The 16682-nt window shown below is 38.1% G+C and overlaps 1 protein-coding gene and 1 non-coding gene across 2 annotated transcripts in view; one reads left to right on the top strand and one right to left on the bottom strand.

The window, feature by feature from the left end:
- LOC136872284 (neuropilin-1-like) overlaps nt 1-16682 on the top strand; it is a 534693-nt gene that overhangs the window by 420596 nt on the left and 97415 nt on the right. The window lies entirely within an intron of this gene.
- Nucleotides 8541-8617, bottom strand: TRNAS-UGA (transfer RNA serine (anticodon UGA)). Its single transcript has one exon. It is a non-coding gene; the product is annotated as a tRNA-Ser (tRNA).

Genomic DNA, 16682 nt, shown 5'->3' with positions numbered 1-16682 from the left:
AAGTTTATCCGCCATCGGCAATTATTCGTAATAACATATGTATTCTACGTCAAGCATTTGTAAATAAGGTTTTTTCAATCATATTGTATATATTATAACATCATTTATTATTTATTATTATATTATGAAAGATAGGACTTTATTATGTATTGGATTTGGTTAATATGTTGAAATATAGTTGTTGTCATTTCATCTCATATTTGTGTATACTGAGAGGTTATTCTTGAGCGTGGAAATTTGCATGACTCACTGGGTTTAACTCATGAGCCAAGGCTAGTAAACAGCGACCCGCGCGCGAGGCTTGCAAGCTGGTCAGCTACATCATCGCCACGCCTACTGGACTTGTCAAGAAAGAAGAGAAGGGAAGTTGATAAATCGATCTACGAATCAGATACTTCGTTGTATATGAGTTCTGAGATTGAACTGTTACCAAGAGTGGGGGTGAGCCCGGATATATAGAGATTCTCACCACGAGGACGGCACCTAACAACCTAACTACTACTTCTGCTGTGAACCTATCCACTATTAGAACATGTACTGTGAACGACGTTATTGATTTTTGTACAGTGTGTTGTCGCTTCGATACAGTACTTAGCTGCGGTTATGGTATCGGGATATACGTGAAACGAAACAAGCTTACGGCTTGTGTTATATTCAGTAAATCTTCTGGACGAAGAACTATGTTTAGTTCAAGTCTACGGAATTTGGTACAAGTCTGTACCGTATAAATAGTATCGCTCAGTTGGATTGAGATTTCTACTAATATGGAAAAATTCATATCCCTGAATTTTCTCCTCTTACGATCAACGCTGATCAGTTTTTACAAGTATAGGGCCAATGTCTAATTTAAAGACTAGGCATTTAGGGAGTGCTAGTCCAGATAGCCCATACTACATCAGAGAAGGAAGGAAGGATGCCCATGGAGAAAATTCTACATCGAGAAGAAGAGAACGAGTAACCACGGAAACCCGATGACTTCAACGAAAGCTGGAATTGGTGAGCTCCAATTAGATAAAGCAAGCAATTAGTAAATTCAGTAAGGTAAATTCTAAATCCCTCCACGCTTTAAGGAACTTTTCCGATTCATCTCATTTTTTAAAATAAATTCATTTGTATTTTATATTGCGTTAATTTTCTATCTTAAGCGATATTTAATGGTTAATTATTTAAAATCCTACCCCTGTGATTTAAGTATAAGTCTCTATGCTAGTAAATATAAATTTTTGTTTACAGTTTTGTTTAAAACTGTAACCCGCGCCCAAACATCACATAGAGAAATGGGAAACAATGGAATGTTAATTGTTTCTATTTGCGTGGCAATTTGTGGGCAAGCCACGTATAGTTTATTTGATATTCACGTGTCCCAAGGTAATAACTTTCATCTCCCCAAGTGTCTTGATAAGGAGATCGAACAGTTACATTTGTCGCACCAACGTGGAGCTCGAAAACCATTAAGTATTCGTGGAAAGGAAGCAGTAAAGTAGAGTCTGTGTTTGTGGGGGTTAAGTGAGTGTCCGTATAATTTATATGTGTGATTTTGGTGGAATAATGACTGCAACAGGTGAAAAGGACATGAAATTAAGTAGCGGAAACTTACTAAAGGGAGGCGAAACGCTCAATTCTAGGAATGTTGTTGATGAAAGTATTGAAGTAGATAAATCGGTAGAGAGTGGTGGGAGCATGGAATATAGCACAGAATCTGATGTAGCTAGGATGGAGGGCGAGAAAGAAAGTAATACGAATAGTGAAATGAATATTCGACAACTGTTTTTAATGATGCAAGGGATATTACTGCAAACGGATGAAATTAGGAAGGAAACGAAAGTGATAGATGAAATTAAGAAGGAAACTAATGAAATCAGGAAGGAAGTAGAGAGATCGAAAACCGAAATTAGCAAGGAAGTAGAGAAAACGCAGACAGAGATTAAAGAAAATAGAAAAGAGATAGAACAGATGAAAACCGAAATTAGCAGAGATGTGAATGCTAGGATGGATGCTTTAGATCATAGATTAGATGAAGCACTAAAGCAGCAGAAACGTTTTGAGAATCAGTTAGCGGAACAGGAGATGAGACGTAGCCAGCATGAGAAAGTGGTAGAAAGTAAGTTAACTGAACATAGGAGCGAAGTAGACCAGCAGATAACAGCAATTAATTGTAAAATTCAGTAACAAGTAGGAGAAGTTAGTAAAGTTAGAGAAGAAGTACAACAACAATACGATGATCTGTGTGGTAAGGTAGAGATTAATGCTAAAATATGTAATGAAAAATTGAAGAAAGCAGAGGAATATGCTGTTGAAATTAAAGCCACCAAGCAAAGACAGGAACACATTGCGAATGACGTAGAAACTAGAGAGAAAAGAATAAATGAACGTATTGATAGGTCGGGGGCACAAATACGTAAAGAAATCAGAGAAAAGCAAGGTAATATAGGAAGTCAGTGCCACGGTACAAATTTCACATATGAAACAGAACTACCTAAATTTAATAGGAGGCAGACAAACCCTTTAGATTTTTTAAACACTGTTAAGAAACGGTTTGAAAAGCGAATCGAAGAAGGAATCATTGAATGGGAAGAAGCGTTAGAAATAATTGGTAAAGCTTTTATGGGGGAAACGAAATCATGGTTTGCGGTGTATAAGAGCAGCATGACCAGTATGGTGGAATTCCAGAAATATTTCACGGAGAAATGTTTGGAGTGAAGCTATACAAAGCAAAGAAGGAGAACGCATTGTATTGGGGAAATTTAGGCCACACGAAGGAGTTTCTCTGACCGAATATTTTTTGGCCCACGTTATGATTTGTAGAAACGTAGATGGGATGTCAGCGGAGAGTGATATTGTGAAGTTATTACTCAGACATTTTCCCAACAAAATCCGCGAGGCTAGCTGTATGCAACAGATAGAGTCTATTCAGGGAATGGAAAGATTGCTAGCAAGTTTCGATGCGTTAGGAAATAGTATTAGTACACGAGAGCACACAAACTATCAGACACCACCCAGAAGACAAAAAACAATCAATTTGGACAGTTTCAACCGAGACAACAACCTGTAGGTAATCAGTCACACCAGCAAAACAGGAATGTTCAGAGGGAACGTAATGTAGATGAAGGTACAAGCCGAAATCGGGATACAAGGAGACAAAGTAATTTAAACTGAGTGTAGACGGCAATGAGAGATCAGATTATCAGTCTTCAGTACATGTTGCGAGAAATTGTGTAATGACGCACATGGATTATGATCTCGATGTTAGAGATGAGTTATTACGGGAGGTGGAAGTAAATCAAGTCGAAGTTGGTAGTAAAAGTGAGAACCACGTTGTTACAATCGTTATATGGAGGGCGCAGTATCAGGCTTTATTGGATTCAGGCAGTCAAAGATCATGTGTAAGTTCGAAGTGGTATGAGGACAGAAAAAAGGAGAATATTGAGATTGAAGAAATGCCTGTGAAATCCACATATATCGTCACTGCTGTAGGTAAACGATCCAAGCAAATCTGTAAACAAGTTGCAATACCTATTTGTATTAACGGGAAGTCGAAAATTCAGATATGTCTTTTTATTCCGAATCTTATATTTGAAGTTATCTTGGGATCTGACTGGCTAAGTTTATACTCAGCTCGGTTAGATTACAATGAGGCGATAGTATATTTAAGGTGGGATAATGAGGATGTTAAAGTCACGTGGGATGCCGAAGTTCAGACGAAAGTGGAGGTTTGTAACATGTGGTGTGTCAATGAGGTTTCAAAATATGAAGGAGAGCGGATTTTAAGTTGTGTGAAGTGTGGTTAGAGGAGAACCACGATGATGCTTTGAGAGAAGCGGTAGATGGTAACAATTTGGAAGAAGGTCAGACGGACCTATTGTTGTATGTGTTCAGAGAACACAAGGAAGTATTTTCATCGAAACCTGGCAAAACACATGTGTATGAACCCTCATTTTCAGTGCTGGATTAAAGTATATTCGCTGGACCGAGATATCCGATACCACATAAGTATGCTAAAGCAGTAGACAATCAGATTGAAGCTATGTTAGAGGATGGTATTATAGAAGTTTCGAGTAGTCTGTATGTCAATCTTTTATTGAGAAAAGCGACAGGTCTTAGTTGCAGTAAGATTATTAGTGACAAGTATGTTCAGGAATTAGGTACGCCTAGTAGGTTATTATCTGATAGCGGATCTCAATTTACCTCGAAGAAGTGGTAGGCTGTGATGACAGAGTTAGGTATCACACATGTTTTTTCCTCAATTAGGAACCCACAAGGGAATATGTGTGAACGCACGATGAAGGAATTAGGTAGGATGTTTAGATCTTTAGTTAGTAACAAGCACACTGCGTGGGTCGGTTCTTTAGCGTTGATTGAGAAATGGATTTACATGGTACAGCATGATAGTACGAACTTCACCCCATTAGAGGTTCATTTTGGCAGCAATCCAAGGAATGAGCTGACAAAGTACTAGGTATTACACAGGAACCTCAGCGGGACTCTCAAAATATGTCAGATTAGCGAGATAAAAATTTGATTAAAGCGGCTGAGAAGCGTAGCAAACAGCAGAAACGTCAGATGTTAGACGAAGTTCGGGTAGGAGATTCCGTTCTGTTACTTGTTCCCATGCTCTCATCCAGTGAAGAGATGGTGACGAAGAATTTCTTTTTGTTGTATCAGGGTCCATTCCAGATTCATTGTCGGGTTGGTCCTTGTGCATACAGATTGAAAGATGGTAATCGTGTCATGTTGGGCATTTATAATATAAGTTCTCTGAGGCGATATATTTCTGCGAATTAAGTGTAATGTCTCCCAGGTGTTGTTTTGATAACATTAAATGTACTTGAGTTAGAAAACGTGAATTCATGTATAGGTTGTGAACCTAGACCTGACACTATTGTAGAAGCCATGAGTAACTTGGTATTTTTTTTGAAACTGCAGAAGGAAATTAATGCAATAATTTTCTATGTAGTAATATTTTTTGCAATGAAAACAAGAAATTGCTTGCGGCCATCTAAGAGAAGTAAGCCACGTGTGATTACGTGTGTGTGTGTGTGTGTGGTGTATATATTATGATAACCTGGAACTGCCGAACACCTTGATGGCGAAGTGCAAAGATAGAGTTATTTACCTGTTGTTATGTTGTAAATATTATGAGTGTTGCTGACAAACGTTCGGAAGAAAATCGGCAGGAATTATTACTAATGTTATCTGGTATCGTTGAAACGGACACTCTACAGTGAGATACAAGATTTGATTATGTATGTATTTTTATTAAGTGTTTGGAAGATGTAATGATGTATATATCAGCCGTTTTGGTGTAGTGTGCTATTTTCATATATGTTATATCTGTAAATAATCGGAGGGCGTATGTAACCGTCCAGGCTTCTCCAGCCCTACTAATTTAATATAATATCATTTTGCGCGATATCATTTGATATCAAATTTATCCGCCATCGGCAATTATTCGTAATAACATATGTATTCTACGTCAAGCATTTGTAAATAAGGTTTTTGCAATCATATTGTATATATTATAACATCATTTATTATTTATTATTATATTATGAAAGATAGGACTTTATTATGTATTGGATTTGGTTAATATGTTGAAATGTAGTTGTTGTCATTTCATCTCATATTTGTGTATACGGAAAGGTTATTCTTGAGCGTGGAAATTTGCATGACTCACTGGGTTTAACTCATGAGCCAAGGCTAGTAAACAGCGACCCGCACGCGAGGCTTGCAAGCTGGTCAGCTACATCATTGCCACGCCTACTGGACTTGTCAAGAAAGAAGAGAAGGGGAGTTGATAAATCGATCTACGAATCAGATACGTCGTTGTATATGAGTTTTGAGATTGAACTGTTACCAAGAGTGGGGGTGAGCCCGGATATATAGAGATTCTCACCACGAGAACGGCACCTAACAACCTAACTACTACTTCTGCTGTGAACCTATCTACTATTAGAACATCTACTGTGAACGACGTTATTGATTTTTGTACAGTGTGTTGTCACTTCGATACAGTACTTAGCTTCGGTTATGGTATCCGATCTACGTGAAACGAAACAAGCTTACGACTTGTGTTATATTCAGTAAATCTTCTGGACGAAGAACTATGTTTAGTTCAAGTCTACGGAATTTCGTACAAGTCTGTACCGTATAAATAGTATAGCTCACTTGGACTGAGATTTCTACTAATATGGAAAAATTCATATCCCTGAATTTTCTCCTCTTACGATCAACGCTGATCAGTTTTTACAAGACTAGGCAATTAGGGAGTGCTAGTCCAGATAGCCCATACTACATCAGAGAAGGAAGAAAGGATGCCCATGGAGCAAATTCTATATCGAGAAGAAGAGAACGAGTAACCACGGAAACCCGATGACTTCAACAAAAGCTGCAATTGGTGAGCTTCAATTAGATAAAGCAAGCAATTAGTAAATTCAGTAAATTAAATTCTAAATCCCTCCACGCTTTAAGGAACTTTTCCGATTCATCTCATTTTTTGTATAATAAATCCATTTGTATTTTATATTGCGTTAATTTTCTTTCTTAAGCGATACTTAATGGTTAATTATTTAAAATCCTACCCCTGTGATTTAAGTATAAGTCTCTATGCCAGTAAATATAAATTTTGGTTTACAGTTTTGTTTAAAAACTGTATCCCTGGCGCCCAAACATCACATAAAGAAGTGGGAAACCATGGAATGTTAATTGTTTCTATTTGCGTGGCAATTTGCGGGCAAGTCACATATAGTTTATTTGATATTCATGTGTCCCAAGGTATTAAATTTCATCTCCCCAAGTTACTTGATGAGGAGATCGAACAGTTACAATGTGAATCAAGGGAAAAGATCGATTAAAATTTAAAATAATTTTAATGAATCAGGATTTCAATTTAAATGAACAGTAATAATACTTGTACTTACTATACGATGATTGAGGAAAATGATAATTTCCTTAATGAAATGCTGATAAAAGTTGGGTCTACCCTTTGAAAATATAGAAAACAATCTTTTGTATCACACCTCCTTGAAAACAAAAAAATTATCAATCATTAAATTAGTTGAGTAGCAGTGAATTAACTAACAGTAAGTTGAGACTTGTTTCCCGGACACTTCTAGTATGAATTCAGCGAATTAACCGAACCTTAAATTAATATTACCAAGTTTTAGGTGAAATTAGATGAAAATACTGAATAGAATTCAATCATAAGGAAAGGGAGGACGTATTTCAATTTAGGGGTTAGAATACAGTCGAGATTAACTTAAGTGAGAGCACAATACGTCTCGTCATACCGAACTAACAACATACAATCACCAGCAATCATCAGTTTTCCGTCAACAAGGAACACACATTTGTTTACGACTGTCACCCATAGAAACGGGTCACGTGACACGGTATAAAAAGAGATGGCTTCCAAATTCTTGTTAGATTGTCATCGCCGAAACAACTCTAACTTACCGATTCTCATCAGTGATCCATAAAATAACACTTAACTAGGTGTTACAAGAAAGGTTTTGAAATTAAAAATGTACAGTGTGCATAAGAAATCCGAGTCCCGTTAAAAATGAAATAACAAGTTGTCAGACAAACGGCTACCGAGCGATCTGAAAATAATTTTACTTGATTGTAGTAAATTGAAACATTTTCCCAATTTAAGTCTTTTACATACTTACGTCAAATTGAAGTGTCGTTGGCATGCTGGAGATATCTCCGTAGGAAAAGGCAGTCATACAGAGACCATGAACTGTACCTACAACTTTCCATGGTTAAAATTAAAAAAAACAAGCAAACCACAATCCAAGTAGAATTTGTGGCCGGTTGACTACAAACTTAACCGGGGTAGAAAATGTTCATCATCTTGCCTCTCCTTTCTCCTTATTGATTTATTTCTAAAATAAAATCCGCGACCAGGTACACAAGTCTTCTACAAGTCTCAAACAATTACCAAGAACAAAACAACATCAAAATATTCTCGTACTCGATGGATAATTCCGCTGGCGACTCTGTAGTTCACTGTACACTCCCAGATGGCATTAGAGCTTAGTTCAGATGGGAGAGACAGTCCGATGATCAGCGCAATTGGATGTTGAACGACGTTTTCATAATTTCAAGTTAGTCATACTCCAAAATACATAATATATACTTAGTAATAATTTCCATATAAATATATGAGGTGATCAAATTTATTTTCTTCCTTGTTTGTTCTAGTCTGCATTTTATGTTCATTTTACTTCCACCATCATTAGTTATTTTACTACCCAGGTAACAATACTCATCTACTTCCATTATGGCATCATTTCCTAATCTAATACTTCCTGCATCACCTGACTTTGTTCGACCGAATCCATTACTTTTGTTTTGGACTTATTTATTTTCATCTTGCATTCCTTCTCCAAGACTCTGTCCATACCATTCATCAATTTCTCCCGATCTTTTGCAGAGTCAGATAGAATAAGAATATTCTAAACAGACTTTCAACGTATTAGGTCGTGTTACGTACATGTAGTACGTGTTGAAGAGATGTTAAGTACAGAACAAAAATGGCCAGCCGGACACCAGTGGGATCCGAACCCACAACCTCCCGATTTCACGTCGGTTGCTCTACCAATTGAGCTATGGTGGCCTAGGCCATCTTTGTTCTGTTTGAAAGGATCTGAGCTACAGGTCTGGCACTGCTGCTAGCACACTGTAGAGTGCGTTTAAGTCGCCCGTTGTGGGACATATCAATGAATATTGAATTTTCACGACCGCATTGTAATCGAAACAGACTTTCAACGTATTAGGTCGTTGAAGAGATGTTAAGAGATGTTAAGTACAGAACAAGAATGGCCAGCCGGACACCAGTGGTTCCCACTACATGTGCGTAACACGACCTAATACATTGAAAGTCTGTTTCGATTACAATGCGGTCGTGAAAATAAGAATAGACTATCATCGGCAAATCTCAGGGTTTTAATTTCCTCTCCTTGGACTTCGATTCCCTTTCCAAATTCCTCTTTGATTGCCTTTATCGCCTGTTCTATGTAGAAACGGAAAAGGAGAGGGGACAAACTACAGCCTTCCCTCACTCCTTTCTGGATTGCTGCTTCTTTTTCGATTCTTATCACTGCAGACTGATTTTTATACATATTGTAGATAAGTAAGTGCTAAAACCAAGATACCGATTTTTACCGATGATGTTATACTGTAAAGCAGGACCTCTCAGGGTGCATGCACTGTGCACGGCGCATAAGACGACTTCGCTTGGTTGACCAGAGTGCAGACCCCCACTCCTCGATTTCGATCAATAGCGCTGTCTCTCTCTTTCCCCACGCCTGCCTCGCTCGCTCCCCCTATCTCCCTCTTCCTCACTTGCTCCGTAGCGCTCCAAATCCGAGCTGAGTTGAGCCGAGTTGAGCCGAGCTTAGCCGAGTAGCCCAGAGACGAAGCGATGATCCGAGCCGAGCCAAGCGGGACCGATGCACTGTGCACAGGAACTCTGCGCCGCTCTTTGCACGCGTGAAATTTTGGGCGTTTGAGTGGTCCTGCTGTGTAGAGTAATAAATAAGTTACAGGATTCTGTTCGACTACAAAAGTACCTCGGCAATGTTGTGAGACAGGCAGCATACACTAGTATGAGAGTTAACGAGATGAATAGTCAAGATGGAAGTGTTTATTATTGTGTTGACTGGGAGATCACTGTAAGCACCTCGGAGTAAACGTAAGTGAAGTTCTTCATTGGAGTAATCACATAAACAAGGCTATAAATGGAGATTCAACATCTCTCCATTTGGTAAGTGTTTTTAGGGATTGTAGAAAGAAAATACAGGGGATGTATAAGTCACTGATAAGACAGTATGACAGTATAATTCCTATGTTGAGTCCCTTACGAGGGTTACGTGATTCGGGAACTGGAAAAGATCCCAAGGAAAACTACACGATCTGTTCTGGGTGTTTTCCGACAAATGAGCAGTGTTTCGAACTTTGAGATGGGAAGACTTCGGAGTTATGAGACTAGTGGCTTGACTAAGCGTTGTGTTTCGAATAAGCTTTAACGGCGCTTTTAAAAGTAGGAAGGACCACAATTTGAAGATAAATTTGGAATTCATGTGGAAAAATTACAGAAAATATTTGTGTATTGGAAGAGTAATTAGGGTTTGGACTAATTTACGACAGGAAATATTCCATAGATTTGCGAGTTCTTCGAAAATATTTAAGAAAATTCTTGGTAATCAATTTATAGTGGATATGCTACCTGAGTGACAGCTCTAAATACAGATCAATCTTGACTGAGTGATTCTAGATTTCATGGATGGTAAGATTCAGCTTGTGAAATTACTTATCTTCGCTGTTGATCAGATCTGGAGTAGGTTAACTAATGTTGAAATTGTCAAATGCGTTACAGTCTGTAGATTAGAACTGAGCTCTGTGATAGCATTATATGCAGCAGTCTTAGACCCTGCTCCTGATATTTTAAGATATTTCCTGTAAATTTTGTATAAATGTCAATGCAATTCTGCTGTAAATGGTAACATATTGGATATATTCCTGTTATCCGTCAATTTATGTGTGATTCTGTCGCAATTATTACGCTAAACAACATATAGTGGCATATTTTAAATAATATTCTGTAAATTCAAGTGAATTTCTCGGTGATATTGTTGAAAATTTGTTACAATACATGTAAAAAACATTTTTGGTTATTTTACGTAAATTTCGAACAAATTCCAATGCTTATCCTTTTGATTTTTGTTACACAACTGTTGAATAATATTTGTCATGTGATCTGTTCTCGCTTTAATGTTTAATTTATATTCCTTTTCACAAAATGTCCTTCTATAGCTATTTTTAAATGTTTTGTATGATTGTTTGTTGTATTTTTCTTTTATTACTTAATTTATATTTTAATTTTTTGTTAGTGTGTTACTCTAAGCAGGAATTGCACACGGATGTCACCTAATAGCAGGGAATTTACGATTATTATTATTATTATTATTATTATTACTAAAATTAAATCAAGTACATTAACTGCTGTCTAGTCGGTCATAGAATGTGGCACGCCCGGTTTAATTCTGCTCTACCGGCAGAGCAATACACTAACTAGACAGGTTAGACACATGCACAGGATTTAATAATAATAATAGTAATAATAATAATAATAATAATAATAATAATAATAATAATAATAATAATAATGCTATTTGCTTTATGTCTCACGAACTACATTTACGGTTTTCGGAGACGCCGATTTTCCGTAATTTAGTCCAGCAGGAGATTTTTACGTGCCAGGAAATCTACCGACACGAGGCTGACGTACTTGAACACCTTCAAATACCACCGACTGAGTCGGAATCGAACCTGCCAAGTTAGGGTCAGAAAATCAGCACCTCAGCCGTCTGAGCCACTCAACTCGGCTGCACATGATTTATTTTCACAGCATTTCTCTAAGTAAATACGGTACCTCTATTCTCGTTTATTCTGAAGGTACGTTCGGCCAACAACGGAAAATAAACCCATGAAATTAATAATTATTTGTTATTTTCTTGTTGTCTATGGTGAGGGCTACTGTATCCACCTCCTAGCTCGTGAACCATGGACAACGTCTGACTAGGACTAGTAAGTGTCCGGAGAGTGGTTGTTATAAACTTGAAAAGGGCATCTCGGACGTATTCTATGTCATGTCCCTCCTTGTGCTCAGGTGGCTAGGATTAAATAATACGCCGAGGATTTCTAAATCGTTACAGGAAGGATTCTCACTGGAGCTATGTGTAAGTACAGTAGCACCCGACCTCACAGAATTGACCGAGCTCAGAATATTTTAATTAAGCTTCAAACCTATGGGAGTAACGGAGTCCCACTTCCATTTAACAGGTCAGAGCCCCCTCGGACACAATTTGGCGAACGAAAGGGAATTCGAAGCTGTGATTAATGTGGCTTATAGAAGAAAGAATACGGAACAGGCTGAGTCAGCGAACAGGATCTTTTGGATGAGTTAGGAATTAAATATCTTCTGGTAAGGGGAGATAACGAGCAAGAGATACGTAGGAGATCATAAGGTGTTCTTAACAAGTGTTAAAAGGGAAGCGTACATGGTTGCGATCGGTGGAGAATAGATAGTTGACCTGTTCAGGATGAACAAGTGTACGTACAGATTGAATAAAGCGAATATCTTGGTAGAATGAAGACGTTTCTGCACTTGTAAGCGTAAGAATAAATCGTATCAAAAATGGATTCACACAAGAACTGACATAGATGGAAAACTGAACGCAGAGGAAAGAAACAAAGCAAAATGAATCATTGTAATATCCAATAAGAAATCGCAGCAAACTTTCGTAATAAATTTAAAAGGCTTAGTTAAGCGTCAAAAGAAACATTTCTGGACTGTAATATACCATTTGAGAAACTGATAGTAATGAAACATGAGTAAATACATTAGATAAATCAGAAGGAATATTATAACTGCACTCGAGGAAGTGTGAAGATTGATAAATAAACCGCATTGTCATAAAGTGGCAGGAATAGATGAAATTAGACCTGTGATGGTGAAATATCATTAGAACATAGTCACAGAATTGCTTCATAGAGTAATAAACTTGGCGAGTAATGCGAGTGAGTTTGAACTAAAACAGTGATATTGCATTTGAAGCAAGGGAACAGGAATATTTGCAACAACTTTTGTGGTATTTCATTCATCTTTACCATGCAAGGTGTTTGCAAGAACTTTGGAAAGGAGAGCGCGGTGAATGGTAGAGTGTTAGCTGGATGTAAACCAGTGCAGTTTTAGACCAAAGAAGGAATGTCAGGATCAGATTTTCAGTATGTCAGTTCATTGAAAAATGCTCTATGGGAAACATGGAGTTATGTTTCGTAGATCTAGGAAGGGCAAATTACAGAATACCAAGGCAAAAAACGTTGACCGTACTGGGAGATCATGTGATTAGGGTTCATTTATAGCAATCAATCATAGGGATTTGTACAGAAAATGTGGCTTCAGTGAAGATTGATGATAACATGAGTCCTTGGTTCGAAGTAGTTAGAGAGGTTATACAAGGCTGCAATATCTCACCCTCGTTGTTCGTAGTTTATATCGATCATTTGCTATTTGTTATCAAACGGCAGGGAAGGTTTTTTGGGTGAAGAAAGCTAATAATGAGCTTGGTATATGATGATGAATTGTTCTTTCTGGCAGATTATGCTGCAAGCCAGCAGTCTAATATCTTGTAGTTTTAAGAGTTGTAGGGAGTATGATATGAAAATTGTCATTTCCAAGACCGAAGTGATTTCATCAGGGAAGGAACCCTGGGGGTTTAAATGCAAGATATTAAATACGAAAGTGGTACAGGTGGATTGTTTCAAGCATTTAGGATATATATATATTCATTATTTTAAAAACTTACTTTACGTTACACCGTCACAGACAGGTCTTATGGCGACGATGGGATAGGAAAAGTCTAGGAGTAAGGAGGAAGCGACCATGACCTTAATTAAGGTACAGCCCCAGCATTTGGATGGTGAGAAAATGGGAATCCACGGAAAACCATCTTTAGGGCTTGCGACATTGGGTTTCGAACCCACTATCTCCAGAATGCAAGCTCGCAGCTTCTCACCCCTAACCGCACGGCCAACTTGCTCGCTAATGTATATTCTCTCAGCGTTGTAGTACTCTGAGTGACATTGAATCAAGTTACCACAATACTAATGCAGTAAGCTTACAGTTGCGATTAATGGTTTTCTTAAGAGAAAAGAAGTCTGCTCCCGAACGAAACTGCTATGTATCGATCTGTTTTCAGACCTACTTTGCTCTACGAGATTAAACGCTGGGTGCTCTCAGGATATGTTATTCGTAATTCGGAAGTGTCCGATATGAATGATTGCTGGTACGAGCAGATGGGAACAATGGCAGGAGTGTACTCGTATTAGGAATATGTGTATTTACTGACCGGCTTAAAAACCCGTTAGTAAGCAGGTGTTGATAGAAGCCGTAGTAAATTGTAAAGACAGAAATAAGGAATGAACAATAATGATATGCGTGAGTTGAACTATGATAGTTAATAAAAGAAACGTGACGAATTAAAATATTTACAAAAAGAAAGAGACGAAAACGGAAACTCTTATCTTTGTTACTGATCTGTACAGAAATTGAAGCCAGTACAGTCCAGTTCAGGCGATACGGTGTTTATAATATCCTTGTAAGTTCCTAGCTACTTTCCCAATTTGCATCCTTGGACAACGTAATGCACAGCCTACAATCCACGGTAAGCTAAAACAAAAATTGAAATAACATGTGAGAATTATTAAAAAGAATACAAGTAACACAAAATAACTACGTGGCTAAAGCATAGAAACCATAAAGCATATCGTCAAATGCCTATGATCTACAGCAAAGTGCAATTGACAAAATCTGGTTTGCAAACAAAAAAAAAAAAAAAAAAAAAAGAAATAAGTTAAAATATATTATTATTATTTACAAATGATTGACACAGCAGGTTCTTTTGTCCTTCTAGGAAGACCACTTTTATTGTGTTAGCTTCTTTGCCCGTCGTTTGTACAGTTGCACCCATATATTAATATAGCGGAGGCAGCAACTAACAGCAGTTAATTAGCACGACGCTATTGTTGATGAGTTTTACAGGCTCTGGAAACATACCTTAGCACAAAAAAGAGTAACCATTAGAGAAAGTAAGAAAATACATATTTGTAGAAAACTTAAAGTTCACATGCTTGGTTTTATTGTGTGACAGGACTAACCTTTCTTCCACAATTTAGCAGTTCTTACCTGACAAATTATGCACCAGTTCTGTAAATACCTATATATTAATTGCTATCGTTTTGAAAGGAATTTTTAGTGTAAAACCAGAAAATTCTTGTATTTTATCTGCGTATCCGGCATAAGTCATATCTTTATCAAAATTGTAGACTGAAAACAAAAACAGAGCTAAGTGCCAAAATCTTAGTTTGAGAAAAACAGGAAAAGATTGTCACAGTGTTTTTTTTATTTTTCCTCCAAAAAAGCGTTAAAAAGTCAGAAGTACTTATATATAAACACTCATAAAAGCTTAATATGACCTATGGAATATTAATCTTGTAATGTATCTGAACATTGTACGAAAAGAGGCATGTGCCCTTAAAATTGGGCTAAGTGCCCTGAAGTATGACATAATAGAAAACGAGATTTATGAGTGCAGATTTAGCAAACAACAGGTGATGGATAACATTTTGATGAAGAAGCGAAAAAATTTGCCACGAACCTACTACGCTGGCGTAGCAGGGGGAGAGGTGATATGCCCACGTGGCGCGCCCCAGGTGGCGGATGGGGGGGGGGGGTTCTAACCGGCTTGCCGGCGGACTTGAGGGAAATAAAGTACCGATCGCGGACCAAACACACAACCCCCTGTAGATGGGGGACGCAGACGAAGAATACACCCACAGTATCCCCTGCCTGTCGTCAGAGGCGACTAAAAGGGGCGACCAAGGGATGATTGTCTTGAAACCATGAAACTACTTGTGATTAGTACCACCACGCGGAGAACATCATGGGTCGCTTTTACTTGCGCGTAGTACCACTATATAAGGTACTAAATAGGTTTGTGATTAGTAGCACACAGGAGCACCGTGCGGTCGGCTTTTGCAGTACCTGTGATTAGTACCACCATATGAGCAGGACCATGGGATGATAGCTACCATGGTTCTGCGTTGCCTATGATTAGTACCCACTATATGAAGTACACCACGGGATAGGGGAAGGTCCCTGTGGTTAGTACTCTTATGTGCTGAACACCATAGGGCTGCGTTGCCTGTAAATGGCGCCGCAATGTGAAAAAAACCATAGGTCTGTAGTATATGTCGAATTTCATAACCTGTGAGTAGTACCATAATGTGTGGAGAAGCGCGAGTCTCTGCTACTTTTGATTAGTACCGCAACATGAAAAATACAATGGTTCTACATTCCTAGCGATAAGTACCATTATGAGGGGACGATAACTTGAATTTTGGACCCCCTTTAGACTGCAAGCATCATCGATTCAATGTTATGCTATAGCAGCAGTCCCTTGGACAGTAATCATATTGTTTTACGTCAGAATCTGCGAATGTAAGGCATTGCGGGTCGCATCCACTGATTGTTTTAAATTCATCTCCATCCATTCATTCTTCGTCCTCACGTTTTGAATTCTGGTCAGTGGAGGATTTTGGACTTTTAATTTGTCATTCCATTTCGTCTCATTTCGTACCATTAGGGGCCGATGACCTCGATGTTAGGCCCCTTTAAACAGCAAGCATCATCATCATCGAAAAAAGTTGTTCTTAATAAATGTTATTCATAAAACAATAAAAGTACTTAAGTCTAATAGTAGGCCCTACGTAAAAAAGTAGTGTTATTAAAAACTTTATTATTGAAATAATTTAATTTGAAAAATGTAGGATGCAGCACTTTTCTTTAGGGTATATACGAGTGTAAATCAAAAAGCAAGTTACGTACACTAGCTCGCCGGGAGAGCGCGCTTTGTGCCGAGACCGTGGCCAATACGGAGCAAGCTACATTAACTGCTGACACGTCCGACAGGAAGGTTAGTGTAGTATCCCGTCGTGTTGCGTGTGCAGAGCGGTCTAGGCTCAATGGCGCGTCAACTGGATGTTCACTCCAAATTGGAGGTGCGAGCAAAGATCAGATTTCTATGGGCTAAACGGCTCAATTGCATGGATATTCATCG

This window comes from Anabrus simplex, chromosome 4 (assembly GCF_040414725.1).
Source record: "Anabrus simplex isolate iqAnaSimp1 chromosome 4, ASM4041472v1, whole genome shotgun sequence".
NCBI lineage: Eukaryota > Metazoa > Arthropoda > Insecta > Orthoptera > Tettigoniidae > Anabrus > Anabrus simplex.
This window is presented reverse-complemented; position numbering and strand designations above follow the sequence as displayed.